Raw genomic sequence first — 16,443 nt, forward strand, 5'->3', positions numbered from 1 at the left:
GAAAACCCCAAGACCGGATGGCTTCAGTGGAGGATTGTACCAAACATTTAAAGAAGAATTAGGACCAGAAACAGACACACACACACGCACGCACGCACGCACACACGCACACACACACCCCCCAAAAGAATGTTTATGCATACATATTCAACAAAAGTCTAGCACACCCAGTTCAACAACACGTGAAAAGCCCACGACCACCTGGCCTTTATTTGTGGAATGCAAGAAGTTTCGACCAGTGAAAATCAATTAATTCAGTGTACGGCATCAACAAAATCAAGGACAAAAACCACAGAATCGGCTCAATCGATGCACTAAAAGCATCTGACAAAAGTCAACCCCCTTTGTGATAAAAACACTCAAACTCCTTGGGACAGAAGGAAACAACCTCGACATCACAAAAGCCCGATATAAAGTACTCACCGTGAACACCGTACTCGATGGCGAAAGAGTGAAAACTCTTCCTCTAAGATCAGGAGCAAAGCAAATGTCCACTTTTGCCTCTTCTTCTCAACATAGTCCTGGAGGTTGAGAGGGTAATTCGGCAAGAAAATGGAATTAAAAAGCAATAAAAAGGAGAGAGATCACGAAGCAACCAGTGTCTGCAGTGGCTAAGGAGGCATCGCCACGGACAACGAGAACTTTAAGGAGATCATTATTCCAAATCACGAACAACCTTATGCCCGCAAATCTGAAACTTTGGATATAATTTACACATTCCAAGAAAATACCACAAAATGACAGAAACAGACTAAACATCTGGGTTGTCCTACAAATTCTAGATGGGTGGAATCTGAAGGAAACAACAGCAGCGGCCACAAGAAACTACGGACTTTGATGCCGCCACCGATTACTTCTACAAAACATCTGTAGAGGAAAGAATGTCAATCTTACCTTCTTGCCAGGTAACATAGAAAAGGGGAAATGATTCCCATCCCATTTTATGAGCCATAAACCTTCAAGGGCATGGTAAGAAATGAAATGCACAGGCCTGTCTTTCACACAAGCACAGAGGAAGAAACCTTGAATAAAGCATTTGCAAAACATATCAGTTAAATCTCCATAAAGGAAAACGTATCACAAACAACTCAAGACTATTCTAGAAATGAAGCGGTTCAGTCCTTGAAAAATTTCTCTCTCAGAAGTAACGTATGAAAGAGAAAAAATATGATATTCCTTACGGAGGCAGAAAGGGTATTTTATGGGTTTGATTTTTTTTAATGACCACACACTCATGGTAAAGCCTCTTAGCCAACTACGAATAAAAAAGAACTCTTTTGATTCCATCAGAATATCCTTTAAAATACCCTTTAAAAGCTTACAAAAACAACGATACTCATTGGTGACATGTTGACAGCTTTCCCTGTGAGAACAGGAAAAAAAAAAAAAAAAAAACCCCAGATACATCCACTGTCACCACTTACAGTGCCATGAAGGAAGAAAAAGTAATCAAGGCGGTCCTGCGAGAACAGCCCTAAATGCATACGCACGTTAACCAAAGGACATGCTTGTGAACGTGCGCCACGATAATAACACTAACACTCCAGCACTGGAAACTACTGAAATGTCCATTAGAGATAAAAGGCATGAGCAAATTGTGGCATCGTCATACAGATCAAAGTACTGTGCGGGAATGCAAAGAAACGAAATTCAGCTACACAGCACAACAAAAGTGAATAGTTCAAAGAAAAACCTAATGTTGCCAAGAGAAACCCAGATTATAAAATATGTACTGTAACGATTCTACTTATATGCGATGTGTTCACAAACAGGCAGAATTACCTTCAAGTGTTCAAAGCTCAAGAGCGGTTAGATTTGCCGAGGTGGAAGAAAAGAGTGACTGGCATGAGTGTGCTTTTTGGCTGTCGGCCACACAGCACACCATTTCTTAACCCAGATCGCAGGGGATCAGACGTTCCTGTGTAACCATTTACTGAGCGGTTCCCTCATTTTTTGGGCAACTCCATTTTACATTCTATTCCACTACAATGTACATAAAGATACTTAAATGAATAAAATCCCAGGAATGTCCATAAACAAAGGATTCTTCGGTGATTCGTATATTGTCTGACCACAATGCCACAATGGGATCTAGAAATTAATAACAAAAGAACATTACAGCACCCCCCCCAACCCCCGTATATGTTTGTAATGTATGAAACATCCTCCTAAGAAATCCATGGCTCTAAGAAAAACTCAGGTTGAAATAAGAAAATATTTTGAGCTTACTAATGAAGCAAGCTCCAGCGGTCTTTGCTGCCCCTATTACTAAGTCTCCTCAATGGGGAAGTTTAGATTACACAGGAAGACTCTCCAGCATCTCTGAGAAGGGGCAAGATGCCAGCAATTTGGACGTCAAACTCCAGCGGAGGTAAGGGACTGAAGAGTTCTGTAGACAGCAACTGAAATCCCCATGCCGGGTTAGGATGTATGCCCTCAAGTGAGCCTGAAGTTCCGACGCCCATAAATCTGCTGGTTCATGCTCTGCAGACGGCACATTTTTCCTCCATCTCCCAGAGTTGGGGGAGAGACATTTGTCATGCTGGGAGGAGTTGAGAGGGATCCCCTGGGTGTCTACGTGATTTTTAGATACACTTTCTAGAGCCCTCGTGAAGTTTATAGCCCCCACCACTACCAACAACGTGCAGGGATACCTGGCAATGCCAGCGTGGCAGACAGTTGGAAGGTCCGGTGGGAGGGGATAAGTCGGTTGCTTTCCGGCTGTCCCTACTGCCGGCGGATGCTCAAGCTCTCTTGACAACACAGTGAGACTCCGTCTCTAAAAAACAAAACACAGAAATGAAAAACGAACATGTAGTCCCAGCTACTCGGGAGGCTGAGGCTGGAGAATCGCTTGAGCTCAGGAATTCGAGGCTGCAGGGAGCTAGAATCGCACCACTGCACTCCAGCCTGGGTGACAGACAGAGCGAGAACGCCCCACACCCTCAGAAAAGATCAAGCTCTCTTAATCAGCCAAGTCAGGTGTCGCTAGCCTGTCTCCTTCACACCTTCTGCCACATTCCTTCTTTTGTCTCCTCATCCAGTTTCTTTGTCTTTAGGGGGTAAGGCCTTGAGAAGAAAGGATGCAGCCAGGAAAGAGGGACGGGGAAGAGAGGGGAGAAGTGAAGGTGAGAAAGAGAAGGGGCGACTGAAGCACATGACCGACCAAAGGCGCCCAGGGGAACCTGGGAGCAGGAACCAGGGTCCCGGGCGAGTCGAAACAACCCCTCATGCCGTTTGGTCTGTTGGGTGCTCGGGTTGCAGGGAATGGGCATCCAGTTGGACTTCATGAGAACTCACACCTTGGGTTGTGGAGGGCAGGACACCATGAGAGGAGTCCCACCCTGCTGCAAAAGATAGAAGAGGACAGTTGCCCCAGCACAAAATGGAAGGCAGAGGACGGTAGATGGCAGAACAAGAACTAGCATCAATCACATTTTCTTCACTGAGCCCACCACAGAAATGAGCTCCCTTCCTGGGCACTCTCACAGCCCCTTGCCCTTGAACCTCACATCACTGATGGCAATTTGCAGAGGAATGATTAAGTCGGTGATTCACTGTAGGACGCGGTGCCCTCTGAAGCTGAAGCTAAACACACAGGGCCCACGTTAGGCCCAGTACCACTGAAGGAACTAAGGATTAGTCACCGGCTAAGTACCTGGCGGGGGGAGGAGGGGGAGCGGGCACGCTGAGGAGAGAGAATGGCATAGAGAGAAGGAAAAAGCACAATGAGGGGAAAACCAGGGAGGACAACATGAGAAAGGAAAGAGGGAGAGGAAGGGCGGCGAGGGATATGGGAACTCGGAGGGAGGACAAAGGGACAGACAAAGGAGGGAGGAGAGAGTGGAGATGAGGGGTGATGACGGAGGCTGAAGTGAGGTAGGACGAGAGAGGAAAGAAGGAAGGAGTGTAGAGGAAATGAATGAGGGAGTAAAGCAAAAGACACAAGGGGAGAGATCCTTTACCAAAGGGTGATAGATGAGGAAGGGGCAAGATGAAGGGGCAGTGAGGGAGAGAGGGTAAGGGGGAGAAAAGTGCCAGCTTTGGGAAGTCTACCCTGCCACGGGAAAGAGGGGATTCCCATCCCACGTGGGACACCTCTTGCCCTGCTCCCTGTGTCATTCAGGGCCTTCCCGCCCAAACAAACAGGGGGACCGGTCACATCAACGGCCACCTCTGCCGAATCCAAGCTCTGCACCAGATCCTCCTTTCCCCTGCCAGGTGCGGGTTTCAACTAGCAAGTTTAAGGGAATCCCTCCCCTTCCTGGGATTCCTCCCCGACTACACCAGTTGCAACCACTTTCATGGTTACAGAGACCTGGCCTCTCCCACAAGAACCCTATGGGCCAGCCAGTGTGATGCACTGTGCATCATATCTGTTCGGGATGAAGCATGTGTGTGTGTTTGTGTGTGCGTGTGTACTAATAACTGCAGGGATCAATATATCTGTGGGAGTTGTGAATTCTTTCCATGTGACTGCCTTGCTAGAATCCTCTCCCCCAGGGGCCTTTATTTCAAGGACCGACTCTGCTTTTCTCCCACAGCCCAATGAATGCATCAGACACTCAGCTTCAGTTCCCATGGCAACGGGGGCTAACGGTCTAGGGACTAAGGATGAGACAAAGAGAAACGCAGAGAAATGTACGTGTTCTGTCTTCCTGTGAGGTACACAAGCCCCTATTCAGGGATTGAAAAGAACATTCGCTTTAGTTCTACCCTGCCCTCCCCGGAATGCTCGGTGGAGGAGGACAGAAACGAAGATGGGCCCGACATGGATCCAGAATGTCTCCATCCTCTAAATGCACCTGCGTGGTTTGCAGACAGGCTTCCTTGTCCCCGAGCCACCATGTTACCAGCAATGTATTGTACCTGCAAACCACGCCTGTGGAACCTAGGATTCCTGCTACCCCAACTCGCTTTCCTCTTTCCTACCCTCTAGCCTCTACCCTAGTAGGGGAGGTTTTTTTTCAGTCATCCCTATGTTCTGACAAAAAGCTGCAGCCAGCCCAATTTCAGAAATGCTGTCTCAGAAGGGTCCCCCGATCCTTCCTGCCAGAGTCACACGGGACACACCCGGTCTCTCTTCTCCTCAGTGGCCCGGGAGTCCTCAGCCCAGACCATGGGACCAGTTCCTAGGGCTCCCCCTTCCCGCCACACTCCTGCTCCACCAGGGCCCTGGGGAGACTCAGAGGAGGAACGATTTTGATAGTCTCCCACTTCTACTAGCGGCCAAACTAATCAGAGGCCTCTTCCCTGCCCCTCTTCCTGAGCAGCCCACCGCGTCCTGTGTATTGGTTCCCCTTACCAGAGACTGGAAAAACAGGGTGCCGGGCGGGACATGAGACATCCTACACTGTCAATTGGTGAAAAATGACAACTCAAAAGCTGGGCATAGGCCCCCAACTTCCCTTCCCTTCCTTCCATTTATTCCAGTGACTCTCTGAAGTCCCTTTCTCCACCTGCATTCTCCCCTCCTGGGCCCCAGCCGCCCGCCATTTTCCACGTCCTGTAACCCCTCAGTTCAAAATATCCAAGTAAGCTCGTCTTCACTGTAATGCAGCAACCCGCAACCATAGCCACGCCCCACACCGGAAGGAACCACAGGAAGGTCTTCCCACCTTCCTGACCCCCATGGACATTAGGGGATGTCCATTCTCCTTTTGGTCAGGGGGTTTGTCTCCTATGCCCTCCTGCATACCCACCTGCCAGTGACTCCCCTGTGGTTCACAGCCCTCTCAGGGGAGCGCAAATCCCCTCGGCTGCTGGTCTCTGTCTGGATGACCACGACCACTTTCCCTTGGAGAAGGACCCACGGGGAATGGCAATGCCAGGGTGGCAACGCTTCGCTTGAACTGCTCTGCTCCTTAAGTCCCCGACAGTACCACTCACAGGACTGTAGAGGCTATGCCAGTTACAGATTTCAGTGAAGGGTCAGTAGTGACTACATGAAATTACAGTGGAACAAACTATTAGTGAGCGATGGCTAAGTATCCACGCTTCTAGAATCCAAAAAGAATCACCCATCCCCTGCCTCCTCCCACGGAAAAGATAAGGTCTTCTGAGGACATTCCATTTCAGGGGAATCCCTGTTCATGGCTTTTCTTCCTGTTTTGAGCACGGCCCTTTTATCTCCCTGGAAAGGAGAAAGTCCCCTCCATTAACCTGCTTCATTGCAGGGATTTCTTTATGTCTCAATAATGGGATCTGTCTATGTCTCCACCTCCCTGTGAACACATGAACACACAGAGTCAATCACCCAAACACTAAGGAGCTATGAGTGTCCCAGCATTATCCCCCACCCAGCTCTGTGCAGTGGCTCACACCTACAACCCCAGCTATGCAGGACACCGAGGCAGGAGGATTCTCTGAGGCCAGGAGTTGGACACGAGCCTGGTCAATGTAGCGAGACCTCATCTCCAAAAAAACAAAAACAGGAAAACTTAGCCGTATATGGTGGCACACCTCTGTGGTCTCAGCTACTCCGGAGGCTGATGCAGGAGGATCACTTGAACCCAGGAGTTCGAGGCTGCAGTGAGTTATGACAGCACCACTGGACAGAGCTTTGGGAGACTCCACTTTGAAGCCAGGAGTTCAGGACCAGTTTGGGCATCACAGCGAGACCCCACCTGCAGAAATAAAAATTAAAATGTAAAAAAATTTAAAAATATCTCTGACCAATACCTTTCTCAAAATTTGAATTTGTCAATGCACATTACCCTTCCTTACTCAGCCTGGATCCCATAGACTTCAAACTTCATTTCCTCACCCTCTGGACATCTCTGCCCTGCCAATCCCTCATTGTCAATTTGGCCATCCCTGGGGATGGAGGTTATCAGCAGGGCTTTAGCTGAGAGCCTGAATCACAGGGCTGGTCGTTCATATTTTTAACAAAGCCAGCCTCTCTGTTTGATCCCATCTTTACCCCTCACCCTTTCACAGTTTGAATCCCTGCAGATGTCCACTGTGTCTCTGCATCTTCAAATTCTCCTGCTCCAGTGCTTATTCCCATCAGCGTACAATTACGCTCCACCATCCTCCATGGTAAACAAGCACCTTCCCTTGGCGACCCTTCCCCACCAGCTGTTCTCTCACATACCTGCTGCCCTTTACAGTAAAACTTTTCTGGTGAGTTGTTTGAGCAGGTTGTCACCACTTCCTCATCTCCACCTCCAACGTCTTGCACGGCCTTCTGTCCTCCAAACATGCTTTTCTTCAGGCTCCTTAGTAACTTTCGTACTGTCGAATCCAATTATCATCCTTCTGACTTGGCTTGCCCTCCTAGTAGCATTGAACACGCTGTCCACTGCCAGTCTCTTCAAATCGTGTGGATTTCAAGAGAAATCCCAGGAAAACATTTCCACGAAACCATTCTCTTCTGGTGATCTTCCTTCCAGGGTAGATCCTGTTCTTTGAGTTATTTCCCGGCTCCTCTTCCTCTTTTTTGGTGCTGTGCTCCAGATTGTGGCTTTGTCTCCTCCTTTTCTACATTTTCTCTCTAAGAAATTTCCTTTCACTTTATAGACGTAAATAACACCTACATCTGCCACTTCCTGTATCCATCAGTATGTTTGATTGCAAACGACAGAAAAACACTCAAGGTTGCTCAACCGAAAAGAAACCTGATGCAAGGATATCAGGTTGCACATGGAGTCAATAAAAGGACTGCACATCCAGGATCGGAAAGCAGGCGGTATCCATGGGAGTGTGAGACAGAAACAATCACGAAGGTCACGCCTGAGAAATAGCTTTGTTTTCACATTGTTCTTGCAACCTTGCTGCTCTGCCAGAGAGGTCGCTTTGGAAACCTCCTACCGCATTGATATTTTTCAGCCTTCTGGAAGTCTTCGTATAGGTTTCGTTTTGTAATCATTCAAAAAGATCCCTCCAATTTGTATCCTAACGTATTATTAGTACGTACGTTAACTCAGGAATAACACGAACATTTTGAATTTCTCCAGAGATTCTTTCCTCCTTCATTAAAAGAACCAGCTTTATTGAGATATGATTCAGATACCACAAATTTCACTCGTTTAAAGTGTACAGTGCAGTGGTTGTTAGTCTATTCAAAGGTGGAGCAACTCCCATTCTGTAGGTGGCCTTTTCACTGTGTTGATTGTTTCATTCGGTTCACCGTAGGATTTTGGTTAGACGTAATCTCGACTGTCTAAGGTGGCTTTTTGTTGCTTGGGCTTTTTGTCATATTCAAGAAGCAATTTCCAAGACAGATGCTATGGAGCTTTTCACCTATGTTCTCTTCTAGGAGATTTATGGGAAAAGATAGTTGAAAGGATATCTATGATAAGTGATTAATATCCAAGCTATACAGGGAACTCCTACAACTCAATACCGAAAAAGAAGACAACAAACTGACTAAAGAATGGGCAAAAGACTCGAATAACGTTTCTCCAAAGAGGATGCGGGAATGCCCGACAGTATATAAAAAAGTGCTCGACATCACTAATCATCAGAGAAATGCAAATCAAAACCACAGTGAGGTATCAGCTCACACTTTGAAATATTATCAAAGAAAGCAAAAGATAACAAGTGTTGGAGAAGATGTAGAAAAATTCCAACCCAGGCACACAGGAGCAGGCATGTAAAACCGTGAAACCACTGTGGAATACACCAGAGTGGTTCCTCAAAAAATTCAAAATAGAACTAGTATGTGATCTGGAAATCCCACTGTTGAGTATATATCCAAAAGGATTGAAATCTGGGCCTTGAAGCCATGTATGGACTCCCAGCTTTATTGAAGCATTACGTCCAACAGTCAAGATTAAAACACAATATGGAAACAACCTAAATGTTTCTCAGCAGGTTAATGGATATGTTAAATGTGGTATATATATAAAATGGCACACTATTCAGCCTCCACGACGAAGGAATTTCTGCCAACAGACACAAGTAATGCGGGTTCTAATTATTTCAGCTATCTGAAACAATCAAACTCATAAAAACAGGAGTGCAATGTCGCCTGCTTGAACTGGGAGGGAGGGGGAAACAGGGAGTTGCTGTTATGTGGGTATAAAGTTTCCGTTGCACAAGAGGAATACATTACTGGGACCTGCTGTGCAATCCTGTGCCTATGGTTAACAATATGGTATTTTGTATTGAAAATGTTATTGAGGGCAGATCTCATGTTACGTGTTCTTATCACAATTAAATGAAATAAAATAAACCCAAAAAGTCGTGCGACTATCAAAACCTTGTAATTTAAGCATTTTTTTTATTAAAAAAAAATAGCTGTATGTATTTAAGTGACCTAATCTCCCTTCTTCTTCAAACCGCTGACACCCACTGATCTATCTTCTGGCTCTCTGATTTTGCATGTATTGAACGTTTCCTGTAAATCGGATTCTACAATATATGACCTTTTTGACCAGCTTCTTTCCGTAAGCACTACGTTTTCCAGATTAATCAGTGTTGTGGTGAGTACCAATGCATCACTCAATTAACTGCCATATAATAATACCACATGTTGGTTACTCCTGCAACTGTTGATGGGCATTTAGATTCGTTCACTTTTGGGCTATTATGGATAAGGCTGTTATGGGCACTCTTGTACAGGATTTTACCTGACTTGTCTTTTCAATTCTCTTGGGTGGATTCCTAGAGTAGACTTGCTGGGTCATAAAGCAACTCTAACTTTTGGAGGAACTGCTGCACCCTGTCCCAAAGTGATTGAAACATCTTACAATCCCATGAGAAGTGTCTTAAGATTCAAATTCCTCCACAACCTTGCCAACATTCGTTATTACCTATCTTTTCAATTTCAGCCATCTTAGTGCGTGGGAAGTGGTATCGCAATGTGGATTTAACTTGAATTTCCCTAATGACCAACGACGTTTCTTGAGCATCTTTTCTTGTGCTTGTTAGCCGGTTGTGTATGTTCTTTAGAGAAATGTCTATTAAAATCCTTTGCCAACTTTTATTTGAGCTGTGGGTCTTTTTTTATTACACAGTCATGTTTATTAGATAATGCAAATCGATTTCAAATGTGAGCTATATGATTTTCCAGTCTTTTCAATAATCTCATGAGTTGCCTTCCCTGTCCCTGATGGTGGGCTTTGAAGCATAAAAGTAGTTAATTTTAATGAAGTACAATTCCTCTGCGTTTCATGTTTTCCACCCATGATTTGGGTGCCATATCTACAAAGCCAATTCCCATTTCAAAGTCATGAAGATTACCCCAACATTTCTTCCAAGAGTTACATTTTTTCCCCTTAGATTTATGTCTATCATTCATTCTGAATTAATTTTCAGGCATGGCATGAGATGGGGGGTCCACTTCATTCTTCTGTGTGGGCATAACCATTTGTCCCAGAACCCCTTGTGGAAAACACTATTCTTTCTCCCTTTGAGTTGCCTTGATACACTTGTCGAAAATCCATCGAACTTGAATGAAAAGTTTTATTTCTAAAATTTGCATTTTTAGAACACTTACATACATGCCTATATTTATTCCAGTACCACAACACATTGATTACTTGAGCTTTGCAGTAGGTTTGGAATAGAGACGTGTGAGTCCTCCATCACTGCTCTTTTTCAAGATTGTTTTGGCTTTTCTGGGTCCCTTGCATCGCCATGGGAATGTTAGTATCACATTGTCAATTATGGCAAGAAAATCCCGGTGGGATTTTTAGCAGGGAGTACTTTGTATCTGCAGATCCACTTGTAGACTGTTACCATTTTAGTGATACACGGTCTTCTGGGAGGAGGGGCAGCCCCTCTGAGTCCTACTTGTGCGTGCAGAGTCACACTGCAGTGCCGAACAGTATTAGCTCCCATTCCCAAATGGGGACTCCAAAGGGAGTCCCCATCTATGCATAAGGGACATCTTTACATTTCTTTAGGTCTTCTTTAATTTCTTTTTAATTGTACTTTAAGTTCTGGGATACATGTGCAGAACGTGCAGTTGTTTTTTTTTTTTTATTATTGCATTTTAGGTTTTGGGGTACATGTGAAAAACATGCAAAGTTGTTGCATAGGTGCATTCATGGCAGTGTGATTTGCTGCCTCCCTCCCCCTCACCCATATCTGGCATTTCTCCCCATGCTATCCCTCCCCAACTCCCCCCCACGCTGTCCCCCCCACTCCTCCGCAAATGGGACCTAATCAAATTCCACAGCTTCTGCACGGCAAAAGAAACAGTCAATAGAGTGAATCGGCAACCAACAGAATGGGAAAAAATTTTTGCAGCCTACCCATCTGACAAAGGGCTGATATCCAGAATTTACAACGAGCTAAAAAAGATTTACAAGAAAAAAACAAACAAGCCCATTCAAAAATGGGCGAAGGATAGGAACAGATACTTTACAAAAGAAGACATACAAGAGGCCAACAAACATATGAAAAAATGCTCATCATCACTGGTCATTAGAGAAATGCAAATCAAAACTACATTGAGATACCATCTCACGCCAGTTAGAATGGCGATCATTAAAAAATCTGGAGAAAATAGATGCTGGAGAGGATGTGGAGAAATAGGAACACTTTTACACTGTTGGTGGGAGTGTAAATTAGTTCAACCACTGTGGAAAACAGTGTGGCGATTCCTCAAGGACCTAGAAATAGAAATTCCATTTGACCCAGCAATCCCATTACTGGGCATATATCCAAAGGATTATAAATCGTTCTACTATAAGGACACATGCACACGAATGTTCATTGCAGCACAGTTTACGATAGCAAAGACCTGGAACCAACCCAAATGCCCATCGATGATAGACTGGACAGGAAAAATGTGGCACATATACACCATGGAATATTATGCAGCCATTAAAAAGGAGGAGTTCACATCCTTCGTAGGGACATGGATGAACCTGGAAAACATCATTCTCAGCAAACTGACACAAGAACACAAAATCAAACACCACATGTTCTCACTCATAGGCGGGTGTTGAACAAGGAGAACACATGGACACAGGGAGGGGAGCACTATACACGGGGGTCTGTTGGGGGGGAGGGGGGATAGTGGGGGGGTGGGGAGTTGGGGAGGGATAGTATGGGGAGAAATGCCAGATATAGGTGAAGGGGAGGGAGGCAGCAAATCATACTGCCACGTGTGCACCTGTGCAACAACCTTGCATGTTATTCACATGTACCCCAAAACCTAAAATGCAATTAAAAAAAAAAAATGAGGAGTTCGCGTCCTTTGTAGGGACATGGATGAACCTGGAAACCATCATTCTCAGCAAACTGACACAAGAACACAAAACCAAACACCACATGTTCTCACTCATAGGAGGGTGTTGAACAAGGAGAACACATGGACACAGGGAGGGGAGCACTATACACAGAACGTGCAGTTTTGTTACATAGGTATACACGTGCCATGGTGGTTTGCTGCACCCATCAACCTGTCATCTACATTAGGTCTTTCTCCTAATGCCATCCCTCTCCTAACCCCCTAGTTTATATGGAATAAACTCGATGACTCGTCCTAATAGTATTTTCTTTTCTGGATTCTTCAGTGTTTTCCATGTACAGGATCATGTCATCTGTGAGCAGAGATACTTTTATTGATTCCTTTTAAATCCGGAGATCTGCTGTCTCTTTTTCTTGCCTAAATGCATTAGGTTGAAGATCCTGTACAATGTTAAGTACAAGTGGTGAGAACACACATTGTTGCTCGTTGAGGGTGCAAGTTTTCAGCCTTTCACCGTTAAGCATGATGGCAATTGTGGGTTTTTGGTAGAGTCTACTGAGTGAGTTGCAGAAGTGCCTTTTCTGTCCTGGTTCTTCATAGTTTTTTAACTGTAAAATGGTTTTGGATCTGTCACAAGTCTTTCTGTGTCTACAGAAATGATAATTTGAAAATTTATTTGGTTAGTGTGGTATATTATATTGATTGATTTTTGTATGTTGAACCAACCTCACATTCCTGGAACAAGTTCCACTTGGTCTTTGTGTATAATCTGTGTGTGTGTGTCTGTGTGTGTACACGTGTGTGTGTTGCTGGATTCGGTATGTGTGTAATTAGTGGAGGAGATTTGTGTATACGTAACAGATGTTCATCTGTAATCCTGTTAATTATTTCCTTCTGATGCCTTGTCTAATTTTGGAATTTGGTTAAACCTGGGCTCCAAATCTAGCTGGGAAGTGCCACCTTCTGCTCTTGAGCAATCTTGTGAAGCTTTGGTGTTAAGTGTTCTTTAAATATTTGGTAGAATTCACCAGTTAACCCTGGACTTTTCTTTGGGGGAATATATCTATCGGTAATTCAGTCTCTTTACTTGTTGTAAATATATTGAAATCTTCTATTTCTCCTATAGGCATTTTCAGTAATTTTTGTGTTTCTGGACACTTGTTCTTTTCAGCTAGGTTATCTAATTTTGGTGTTCACAGTATTTAGCATAACATTTTTGTTTCTGTGAGATTGTATTAATATCCTATATTCTAGTTTTGGTTTTTATAATATGCATCTTTTCTATTTTTTCTTAGTCTGGCAAGAGCCTGTCAATTTTATTGATCTTTGTTAAAGAACCAACTTTTGTCTTGTTATTTTTTCTATTATTTCCTATATTCTTTGTATTTCTATCAGTCTAGCAGTCCTTATTTCCTTCTTCCTGCTTGTTTTGGGTTAGTTTAACCTTCTTCCTCCTGTGTCTTAACATAAAAATTTAGGAGAATTGTTTGAGAGCATTACTCTTTTTAATATAGGCATTTATAGCTATCCATTTACATCTATGAGCTAATTTAGCTGCATCCTACAAGGCTGGAATTCTGCGTGCGTCTTTCTGCCTTCAGTTGTGTCCATTTTTGCTTCGTGTATTGTGGGGGCACTATTACTACGCGCCTATATTTTTTTATAGTAATCATTATATCTTCTTGATGGACTGAGCGATTTACCATGAGAAAATGTCCTTGTCTGTATCTAAATCAAATTGTTGTCTTAGAGTATATTTTTGTCTCGGAGAATATTAGTGGAGTCACCCCAACTCTCTTTTCTTGATTGTTTCCACAGTATACTTTTTCCATGCTTTTATTTTAAGCAACTTATGTCTTTGGAAGTAAAGCACACCTCTTCTAGACGGCATATAATTGGAGCATTTAAAAAAATCTGTTCTGCCAGTCTCTCCTTTTGGTTTTGTTGAGGGCATTTTCATCGATATTTATAACATATATTGTTCTGTAGTATACTTTTCTTGTGATGTCCTCTTCTGCCTTTGGTTTCTGGGTAATATTGGTCTGATAAAATGACTTAATTGAGTTTGAGCCAAGTTACTCAACTTTTGTGAACCTCAAAGACTAAGGGGCATGTGGATTGACTGAGTCTGGAAGGTTTTCTTTTCTCTAGGTGATTTTCTCCACGTGGTCGTGAGGTGGAGGCACCTGCTAGGAGCAGAATGAAAAATGGATGGATAGTGGGGTCAGACATCATGTTGTGCACCTCCTATCTCCCAGGCCATCCCTTCACCTTCCTGCCAATCCTGTCTCCCTCCCCATTTACATCTACCACAAGGAATTCAAAGAGGTTTGTGGAACGTTAGATGAAATTTCTCCAAAAGTGGATTCGATAAGAGGTGCACAAAATATGTCTGAACCCAAATATTTTTCACAAAACATAGGATGATTAAGAAGCAATTTTCTTTTGAATTTCTATTCTTTCTTCCACACAGTGAAAAGCATATTTAGTTTTTAAAGTGGATAATGAAGTCTGGAGTCCAGAAAATGAAACCTGGGGGAAGGAAGAGGCTTAACTGAGGCTTCACTATTTTGACAATCTTCACAGCTTAGTGATTATGGAAGGGCTTGCTGGGGCACTAGGGGCAGAACTGATGGCTGTAGAGTCACATGGTATACAGATTCGATGTCGGGTTTCCTCTTACCATAAGAACGCCCAATCTGGTTTGAAAAGGGAACCCACATACGACATTCTTCAATATAACACCAGGCTCTATAAAAATTGAAGAGGCTTCAAAAAGATGGACAAGAATTAGTCACTGACATTGAGAAGTTCAGAGTGTGGTGGGAGAGATAAGCTTCATAGGCGCTGATACTTATCATAATGAATATTACCTTCCTTACAGGAACAAAGAGGAGAGAAGAAACAGCTTCCTGTGGTAGTCAGGAGCACTAGCTCCATGTTTAAGGGATGAGTTGCAGGTTATCCACCATCAAAGCTGTGGGAATGACATTCCTGGAAGTAGGAACAGAATTTTCAAAGAAGGAAGTTTACTTGACACACATTTTTTGACAACTGTCTTCCCCAAATACTGTGCAAGGTTTGAGAGCTACAGAGGAAATGAACATGGCCTCTGTCTAGATCACTAATGAATCCATGTACCCTGAACCGGCAAGGGAAACATTCACAAACCAGTTCTCATCATTTTAAAAGATATAATGACTCCAAGGATGCCTGGGGAGGGCCATCTCGTCATCCAGTCAGTCCCCCTACAGGGCAAGTCAGTACCATGCTATGATCACTGTTATTCCCAGTTTTGTAGCTCCAGCAATTAAATGTTGTCCACACATCCAGAGGGAATTGGGCTACAGAGGACTGCCTCACATTGATAAAATTTACCAAAATTGTACCCATATGGTACACAAAATGAGGGCAGGTGCATCATCTGAATGAAACATGAACAAGTGTAAGACACATTTTCCTAAATGATACGTTTTGCTTCCCTTACATTTGTTTTTTACACTAACTTTCTATTTACGACAAGTGATGTCGGATTTCCACTTATGGTGATGATATTAAGTTTCCTTTGAAAATGTACTTATTGATGAAAAATTACTTTGTTCAAAGAATAACACTACACCTTCTAAACATGACGATGAAGGTATCATGTGATACTAACGAACTAAAATTCTGTACAAACTATAAGAAATGCAAGTGAAATATTAATGTCGATCAGAAGCATTTGGTATTATAATGGTTTTACCACAATTAAATATGGCAAAAAGCGTGAAGGTGGTAAATGGATGATTACTCAAATCAGGGACCAAATCAAATTTTCTCCCACAGTCCAATGTATGCATCAGACACTCAGCTTCCGTTCCCATGGTAACTAGAACTAATGGCCTTGGGACTAAGAAGGAGACAAAGAGAAACAGAGAAATGTGCGCATTCTGTCTTCCTCTGACGTACACAAGCCCCTATTCAGAAACTGAATAGAACATTCGCTTTAGTGCTGCCCTGACCTCCCCTTCCCACTGGGTTGAGGAGAACGGAAAGGCAGAGGGATCCAACACCAATCTCAAGTGTTTACATCCAGGCTTCCTTCTCCCTTAGCCACCATCTTACCAACAATGTGCTGTACCTCCAAACCATGCCCGTGGAATCTAGGATTCTTGCTATCCCGATCCACTTGCCCTGTTCCCCACCCACTAGCCTCTATCATAATATGGGAGGCTTTCATTCATCCCCATTTTATGTCAGATAGTTCCAGCCCGATTTGATTTCAGAAATGCTGCCCCAAAAATGTTCCCCAATCC

Source organism: Aotus nancymaae, unplaced genomic scaffold, assembly GCF_030222135.1.
Source record: "Aotus nancymaae isolate 86718 unplaced genomic scaffold, 86718_ANA_hifiasm-v0.15.2.pri h1tg000058l, whole genome shotgun sequence".
Taxonomy (NCBI): Eukaryota; Metazoa; Chordata; class Mammalia; order Primates; family Aotidae; genus Aotus; species Aotus nancymaae.